Consider the following 10628-nt stretch of genomic DNA (forward strand, 5'->3'; position numbering starts at 1 on the left):
CTTTGCCAAAAACCATTCAGAACGTCTCCCTATCAATTGGAGTCGAATCATTCAAGTTGGGTGATCTGTGTTCTCAAAATCTTCCACAAATAATTGTATCCGCACATGCATACAAACACATATACGTGCACATGCACAAATACATACATTTTTTAAAGTATGCCAAAGTTGTCAGACGGTTTTATACATGACATATTTAACGTAAAAACACACAAATATGTTAATTTTCGATTACTATAACTTACTCTACGGAAAGTTACCCAGAACCCGGTTAAGACGATTATGTTTGATACCATTTTACAAGGTTTTCAAGGCCACTTTGAAACATATTGTCTCTACCCCGTTATATTATTTTATGTAAAAATTGAATCCGAACATGCATATGTGCACACGCACACAAACATCCACATTTTTGCTAAAATTATCAGGCAGTATTAAAACGTAAAAATATCCAAAAAAATTGATTCTGGATGTATTGACTATTTATTGCTATATTTGGATTTATTACTAGAATTCACCCTATGTAAAGTTAAATAAAACGCTATTAAGACGATTATGTGTAAATAGCATTTCTCGCATAATATGTCACTTTACGCCGGTCTTTACGTCACTTCAAAACGTATCGTCTCTACCCTGTTATTATTTCATATAAATTTTTTCGTTATGTTTTTTAAAATTGAATATAACTATATTAATACTCCTACCAAAATCTCATTAGCTGAATCATACAATAACTTTACAGTACTGTCAGATTTCTACAAATCGAATGAGGCGTGTGCGTGTACGAGTACATATCTCCACCGTTCCCAAGCACCTCCTACATCTCACAAAAATCGTTATTTTTAATTTATAGAAGTGTTAACAAACATTGCATCTGAGTAGTGTAAATGATACACAATACTCTATGTATTCTCGAACATTTCCAGTCTCGTCTAGATACAGCAAGTTTTATTGTGCACAAGTGTAAAGTAAAGCACGTCCGTGATAGTTATTATTGCTATCGGCGGAATGCATTGGAGATTCTCCAGGTCAGGCACGATTTTGCGAGAGCTTAGTCCTTAGTCGGTTGCTCCACGCAAGAACACAGATGTTCGGTAATACGACCGGGGCTAAATCGAATGGGAGCGACTCGCATTTGCCCCCCATCGTTGCCGATATTATATTATTATGCTGGATGAATTTATATACAAACATGAATTATGTACAGGTATATATATATATATATATATATATATATATATATTAATTTAGAAATATGAACAAACAAAACTATTTTTGCACTAATTAATTAAATAATAATTTTCCAAACGTTTCGAGACTAGGTTTGTCTCATCATCAGTGTGTTATAATTCAAAATCTAAAATATGGAAATCTAAATTAGCATTATGTGTTATCCGTTACAAGTCGTTCCTTTTACTGCCATACCAATGATCGTCGGAGTCTGAATTCTCTATTCAAGGTCAACTAGATGAGTCACGAAATGTCAAATAAGAATTAGAAGGAATAGGGATCAGCTGAAAAATAGATGTCGCTAGGAGAAAAAATATTCTTTGAAAAAAGATTCGTTTATAAAAAATTGTTTTGAATTATTATAATTAAAAATATATGTACATATATATATATACAAATGCATGCATGCATTGAAATTAGTTTCAGATTAGACTGCAATGACTATTTACTATAAGCATTTATATCTGGCATGCGTTGCAGTGGGTAAACCTTCTATATCATTTGTGTAAGCTGTTTCTTTCACCTATAAACCACATACTTTCACATTCACAATTTGTTAGTTGTTTTTAATACTAAAATTTTTCTAGAATTCAGCTAGTATATATATACTCAAATTTGTATCAACAATACATGGTTTTTGCAGTTTTTTTGTAAATAAAAAATGATATTTTTTTTAATATTTATTAAAAATGAGTTGATTTTTTATTATACAAACTAAAAACTAAGACTAGACTTAAAAATCATATTATGATTATTATGCGGAATAAAAAAAATGTTTCAAAGTGCAGGTACGCACGTGAAGTAAGCGTATTATGCGAGAAATCGTATTAACCATCTAATCTAATAATTTGATTTTTAGGAATTCTTCGTATAATAATAATCTAGGGCTATATCTATCTAACTGCAAAAATTTATCTCCAATATTTCAATTTCAGAAATACGATTTTCAAAAATTTAGAAAATAGGTCAGGGTATTTTAATTATCATTAATATCTATAATATTCTATGTTTAATTTATTTCAGTATGTAATTATTTGGTTTATTACTGATTCTATTATCTATATATAATTAGATGAAGATTTAAAGCAAATTTTGATATAGATTTTATTAATAGTAAATTTTATGTTATTCTAATTATTTGCAATGTTCATTACATTATAATAAATTTCGGTGATATAATGATATCAATCATAATAATTTAACTAGTGGAATAAAATGCTCTACATTTGAATAATAATTGTACTAATATCCAATTTAATTACAATCGATATGAATTTTGATCTTTTATTAGTAGTAATAATCATTGTTTAATTCAATAATGATAGATGCTCGTCGGTTACCTTCAAAATTTCCAATTTTATGATATTGTTACGAGTATTATTTTTCAAAAATCATATTTATAGGTACCAGATTTTGAAAAAAATCAATTTCCTGTCTGGTGATATAGGTCTTAGCTATAAACCTTGCGGAGCCCGAGACCTTTCCAAAGAATGCAAAATTGTCGAAATCGATTCGTGCGTTCTAATTTTATGATATTGTTATGAGTATTATTTTTCGAAAATCATATTTATATGTACCAGAGTTTGAAAAAATCAATTTCATGTCTGGTGGTATAGTGTATACTTATATACTTACATAAGTTTATACAAATTATTATAAGAGAAGTTGCAGAAGACATTCGTGAGTCATGTTTTATCAAAAACTTGTGAATTTTGATTATAAATACTATTGCGTATTCTCCCTAATAACATTGTATTAATTCTCATTTAATCAAAATAATTTAAACTAACTAATGACAAACTAGAAAAACCATATCTTATCGTCGTGGAAGCACGTGTTTTGTGATGTCTTGATTCCAGGGGCTATTTCTATGGTGGAATAGACCTTAACATAGTGTTGTCATGGCAACGCTATATTTTTGCTTCTTTCTTGATACTAAAAACTGTGAAATGCTTAGTATTTGCTGTTTCAGGCGTTTCACAATTAACAGATAAGTTTACACACGCCTGTCACGCAGCAATTACATAACAGTTTTTAGTACCAAGAAAGAACTATGACATAGCCTTGCCATAACAATGCTATGTTGTGGTCTATTTTGCCAGGGAATTGGCTCCTCGTAAAATGGCCTTACTTGGTGGCAAACTATCACACCTTGGACATAATGGATAAATGGCCGCAAGACTATTGGATATGAAATAAATGTATAAAAAAAAACTCGAATGAAAGTTCAATATAGTTACTAACATATTTCTTATATGACATCTAGTTATTTTACTCCATCGTATTTCACCTGACCGAAAATTTAACTGCGACTCCAATTCCATCTATATTCCGATTGACCTCCATAGTCCGGTGGCTGTAATAATTCTTGAAATAAAGTACGAAATGGCAATATTTAACAAGGTTATTAGATTTACGTCCAGGATAAACACAAGTTCGCAAAACGCTTCGCAGTCGAGTGCTCTCTCATATATAACGGTATATAAAAAAATAATAATTGCATAAGTCTCTGGGTAGTGTTTTTTGCGGAGTGTTAAATTTATGAAATCGGCGATATTCTGCTCCGATGTAGAGGAAACTGGTGCTGATAGAAATAAATGATTGATAGTAAAATTTGGTTATTGAAATGGCATGAAAAAGATTATGATTTCAATACCAGCATATACTATATACACATACGTTTCGGTTGTAGTCCTGGCCTTCATTCAGTAAAACTAAAATATGTAACAACTGAGTACGAAAAATTGCAGAGAGCTGAAAGTACTTGCAATTTGCTTATTCTAGTGTTTAAAGCAGAAAAAAGATCTGGTATGATAATGCACTACTTTGAATTGCAATCCAATAAATTGTTTAAATTGCAGTTCAGTTTATATTGGAGAAACTAGCCAAGACTTAATAAAACGACTTCAACAGCTTAAAAATAATTAAAAAGTAACAGGCAATGTAAAACTATGCTTACAGAACATAATAATAAATTAAAACATAATTTAGATTTTACTTTTAAGATCAATATTATCATAGGTAAAAAAATTCTACGACAACACTTAACTTCTTTTAGCACTATTTATTTATTACAGTCTTTTGAGGTTTTTTTCTAAGTCTAAGGTTTGTCTCATTATTAGTGTAATTTATAAATGATTCAGTTAATCATGGATAAGATTTCCACAAGCCTTGGTCTTGAAACGTTTGTAGAATAAATATTTTTAATAAAAAGTGTAAAAAAATGCAGTGTGTTCAAAATTTTATCATCTTTATATATATTATATATACATAATATTTGTTTCAGGTGGTGAAATGTATATAGATAGAAACTTAAAAGCCTTTTGAGCATCCATCCATCCAGATAATGGTAAGAACATTACAATATATTTCTGAAAATTTATTATATATATATATATATATATATATATATATATATGTGTTTGTGTGATGGCAATTTCTATAATAAGACATTTAATACAGATCATTGATATCCAAATCCTAATAATTAAATACTATTTCTATCTTTTGATTGTTTTTGAAAACCAAGTAATAATTAGCCATTGTTTGCAAAGTATAATACATTATTTCAGTAAAACATTTGCGAAAATTAGCTTATCTTATTTTGTGAAAATAAAATTTGTAAGAAAGGAATTTACTTGTCATATATTACATGTTTATTTGTGATTTGAACTGTAAGTAATAGTTGCATTATTTATTTTCTATAGAAGGATATTTCTCTACATATCTAAATGTGGAACTCAAATAATTAAAATATTATGTCAAACTAAAAATATTTATATTTTGTCATATTATATATTAAAACAAATTAACAAAATATTTTTTCTAAAACACAAATGTTAGTCGAACATTGATCGAAATTTTATTGGTCTCGAATTATATTTGTTCCTTTTATTAAAAACTTAATATTGTTTGTTTGATGAGATAAAATTCAGAAAAATCTTGCCAAAATAGAAAACATGAGGAAAAATACTATTCATAAACATATTTGCTACAAAATCTATTCCTGGTTTTATCTACTTTTTAAAATATTTATTGTTATAAATACTAATTTTAAACGTATTAGCCATATAAAAGAAGAAATTTTACCCCCCGGTTTCCTCTACTTTGTACTTACCACCCTATGAAAATAAATAAAATTTTGCGACTGCAATATATTTTTTCCGATACTGTGGTTTGAGAAAAAACGGGTGTATTTTGGGGGTTGTGACCGAAATATGAAATCACAAATAACGCACCTACCTCGGTAATTTTTCAGCAAACATTTTCAGCCATAGGAATGAGAAAGAATGGTATATGTGTCGTAAACAATATTTTTGGGGAGTGAAAATTACGGCCGAGAATTTTTTCCCTAATGGACCGGGATAGAAAAAAATTTGTAAACGAACTTGCCTTCAGATAAAATATAAATGATAGTTAATCATAATTTTTTAGACAATATTTGAACTTACTACTCTTTCAATTCTTTGTAAATAGTAAACTAAATATTATAAGCGTGCTAAAAGCTTAATATTTATTTTTCCAGGGCGATGTTGAATTAAGTTCAACAATGTATCTACATTTTAAGTTAACACATCCTAGGATTAAATAAATACTATGCAAAACTTTCCTATGCAGCTGAAAATATTTAATGAAGGAAAAAAAAGTTCACAATACGAGTAAAATATTTTTCTGTAATGAAGCTTTTATATTTGAGTGGAAATAAAACATTCACGAGAAACAAAAGTCGGGTTTTATTGAGTTTCGTGGAAATCTTTTGACTGTTACAACAATTAGTACTCTCGGAATGAAATTGAATAATTACGTTTGTTAAAACAAAAGGTTCATATATTTTATGTTAAAACTTTATATTATTTTATTTGTACAGTAATCGGTTTATATTATTTTATTTGTACAGTAAAATTTAAAATTATAAAACATTAGTTTATGAAAAGATTTCAATAAGTCCATCAGTTGTTTTTGAACACTATTCGAATATTGCAAAAATCACTTGAATTAACCATTTACAAATACAATATGAAAATTTGTCAGAAAAATGTATTATCGGAGTTATAATAACTATTCATTTAATTTAGCTCTTTTGGAATTTTTTTTTCAATTCAGTTTAATTTTTTATTTACTATTTTGGTCCTTTTTTCTTCAACTTTGCTTTTACTTCTAACATGTGATTTTATTCTATCTCAAATCAACTATCCACATTCTACTTAATTTTAATCCAACAATTCAACAAATGACAATTTTATGTCAGTGCCAGGACTCGAACCGAGGATTCCTGGCGTGATAGTCGGACATGCTACTTACTGAGCTATTCTCATCATAAAAATTTAATATATCTTATAAAACTATTGCTCCAAATAAAAATAAAACAAAAAAACCTCTTAATATTTTGATAATGTGGTCGATTTTATCTTGATGGCTGCACTTGTTATTGTGTGCTTTACTTGAAAATATTATAGATAAAAAATATTATACTTTACTCGTTTTAAAGTTAATGATTTTAGCCCTGCTCTACCTTATGAATATAATTTAGAAGATCCAGAGACATTATTCAGAGACTAATTAAATCGGTACTATTTCATAAAAAAAATCTGCTAGCGTAATGAGAATTTTTTGTGAAAATAAATATAGAGACTAGTGGTGTATGGCATCGTGCCTTAAGGCAAATTGCTGGGACTTATAAATTTCATAAAAAAGATCAAGATTCTTCTTAAACTTTAATGAAACTGGATTTTTGAGACTTTCTTGATAAAAAATGACTTCTTTTAAATAAAAATGTTTTTTTTTTATATATTGAATAATTCTGGAAATTTTGAACTTTTTTCAAAGCAATCGCACTGCTTTTGCTGCGTAGGTGCAAAATATAGAAGCGCGTAAGCGCCGCGTCGCAGTCAAACGGATAAACGATGTTACGGATCCCATAGAAATGTAAACAAAATTGATACATATTATCAAAATCTCTATAAAATATCTGATAATTTGATGTGCATATTTGTAATGATGGGCATTTGTGTAATGATCGTTTTTGACTGCCAAATGGCATTTTTTAAACTTTTTTTGCTCGATCTCCGAAACGGCTAGATCTGACTTCCCAAAAATTATAATGTAAAATTCAAATCGGACATTCTCTCCGGACTCCGAAAAACTAAATTACCATTTTTGGCACTTTTTGTTCCGTATCTTCGAAAAGGTTAAACTCCCCTTTTCCAAAAACTAATAAGCTCGTCTCCTTATTAATAGGAATCAAATGTTGTTTTGAATCTTTCAAATCGGTTGAACCGTGTTTCCGAAATCGTCGACAAAAATTTGTATTTGCACACACACATACATCCATTTTTTCTAAGGTATGCCAAAATGTTCAGAAACCTCAGAAACGTAAAAATAAATAAAATTTTATTTTTCGATTTTTTTGCTATTACTATAACTTACACCAAGGAAAGTTAATAAATGTAGAAATAACATTTAAATTATAAATATTTTAAAAACCTTAAACTAAACACTGACAGTTTCGTTTATCGCGGTGCCGTTTATCAGCATTTGACAAAAACGTAAAATAGAGCAATATAAAAAGTATTGAAAGTAACAAAACCGAAATCTTCTTTATTAAATTTCATCCTTAATAGATCGTATATTTTCTCCTCTCTGGTCCTCTTGATTTACGATATAGCTAACTATAGCATAAAAGACTCATGGTCGCATAAAACACATCAATTGCCGCAAAAGCTTTAAGGCCATAAAGCTCGAGTCACATCCATGAATGTTTCCGACGATAAATCACATCGAAAATATTCAGCATATTATTATTCATTGCACGTTTCCACTGCAATTACTAAAAGTTAACATTTTCTTTGATATCTGTCGAATGTAGAATATTTTTGAGTCGATCCGAGTTTATTTGTAGGATCACATCCAAAAGTAAATTGAACCCTATTTTATGTTATTTACTGATCCAAAGATTGAATTAACAAAAATTATAAAAATTAACCACAGTAATCGAAAAATGGTCACGATTTAACCAAAAGTGTTGTAAAATAGATAATAATTTTCACACTTTATGGTTTGATTTTTTTTTCATGATAGTTACATTCAATACACATACGTCTTACTTATGAAGCACCCTTTACATGGATTAAAAAATATATCAAAATCAATTACAACGTTTGCGAAAAAGGTACGTTCTATCATCAGCTTTTCCTGTCAAAAACAAAATTTAAATTTAGCTAATTTATACATGTATGTATGTATTAATGTATATATTTTTATATAAATATATATTAGGGTGGTCCTTAATATGGATATTTTCGACATTTTGCTCCAAATGCTTCCATATTAATAAAAAAATTCTCTGAAAATTTTAGCTCCTAATATTAACTTTAAGATCGTCTGCACTCCAACCAAACGTTCTTGGTTATTCTTCCTAAGTAAATAATTATTTTATAAAATATATCAAATTCTCGTTGTAATTTTTTTATTCATGATCAAAATAAGCAAATACGTTGTCAGTTGTCAAAATTTTGATTTACTTGTCGACAGGTTACAAAATTTGAAAAAAATAAATAGGATTTTACCCATGTTATTTTCATAAGAAACTTTTGTTGGAGTGCGGACTGTCTTAAAGTAATATTAAGATCTGAAACTTTTAGAGATTTTTTTTAATTATTTTGGAAGCATTTGAGCTTTTAGAAGCAAAAAAATTCCATGTTAAGGACCACTCTAAAGGGAGATTTAAATTGCTTTATGTTTTAGTATTAATAAAAACACACTGTTGCCACAACTTGGATTTATTTTTCATTACATAAAATATTCAGAGAAGTATCGACGCTCGAAAAAGACTAGTTAATTTTAAATTATGATTTACAAGACTTAAAGCAGACTGTTCTGTTTATTTTAATTTTAGTCTCGCTAAAAAAAAAACTAAAATTGCTTATATATGAAAATCTTGCCAGATGGTTTGTTTAAGTGCAAAAATGCTGAATTAACAAAATATGCATTTGCATAAGTAAATTTTTCGACTGACTGAAAACTAATTTTGATCTATTTCTTATTACGTTTAATTTTTCAGACGACAGAATTTACCAGAAATTCATTGATGACCAAACTATTAAAATATTTGTTAAATTATAGCGGCGGTGCACAACAATATATTTGTATAAGTATGAAAGTATGTATGTGATTACTAATTTGGATATTTCCGAATTTCTCTACTCCCAAGGACTCATATGCTTCCAAATTGATAAAAATAGTATCCCTGAATGTTTTAGCTCTTAATATTAACTTTAAGATAGTCCGCACTCCAATCAAAGTTTTTTATGGAAATAACATAGGTAAAATTCCATTTGTTCTTTAGAATTTTATAACTTAGCGAAGTGAATCAAAATTTTGAGAATAACATTACATTTGCTTATTTTGATCATGAATAGAAATTACAACTAATATTGATATATTTTATAAAATAAGTATTTACTTAGGAAGAAGAATCGAGAAACTTTGGTTCGAGTGCGGACTATCTTAAAATTAATATTAAGAACTAAAACTTTCAGAGAACTTATCAATTTGGAAGCATTTAAGCTCCTGGAATCAAGGAATTCCGAAAATATTCATTTTGAGGATCACCCTAATGTATGTATGTATTTGTATATATGTATGTATACACCCTGTTTCTGTTACCATTCTCGAGAAAATCTACAATAACATGAAAAGCGAGTGGATTGTGTAGATAAATGCTTGTATTCGACTTGCACAGTGATTTCAATTAAGGATTATTGATTTTAATACACAGCTAGTCCAGTTCTGAGTGTACATTTCTAAGATTTATATTCATCCTCTTCAACCGTATATAAATACTCGAAATCCGATTATGGAAACATGTACCTAATAGCATACTCAATATGTGCAATTTGCTGAATAAATTCTTTCTAAAATATAACGATGGCTTTGTATTTTTAGTTCGACGTCGTTTATTAAATTTTAATCCTTGCGATATTTGTGAGATTTATTTCGCCATTTAGTAATACTGGAATAAGATAAACTAAAAATTTGCACATGATAAAAATAACTATCAAAGTTTCATATATTATAATAAAATCATACGTTTATATAAAATTGGTATTTAATTTATATTATAAATTTTAAACAGATGGTATGTTATCAAAAATGCGCTTTGCGATTTTGATGAAACTTGACACACATTGTTTACTATACCTTACCAAGATTGTGACGAAAATTTAAAAATGGATCATTCAAGAGTTTCTGAGATATGCAAGGTTGATGGGTGGCTGGCTTTATAATTATAAATTATAAATAAACTGATTCAGTGAGATAAGAGTATTTCAAACAAAATAGTTTTATTTGTGAATTTAATTTTTATTTGATTTAAAATAAACATAATGCTATATTTAACT

The sequence above is a fragment of the Ctenocephalides felis genome, unplaced genomic scaffold (genome assembly GCF_003426905.1).
Source record: "Ctenocephalides felis isolate EL2017-DRISC unplaced genomic scaffold, ASM342690v1 CF-g0.4_SCAFFOLD_01886, whole genome shotgun sequence".
NCBI classification, from domain to species: Eukaryota; Metazoa; Arthropoda; class Insecta; order Siphonaptera; family Pulicidae; genus Ctenocephalides; species Ctenocephalides felis.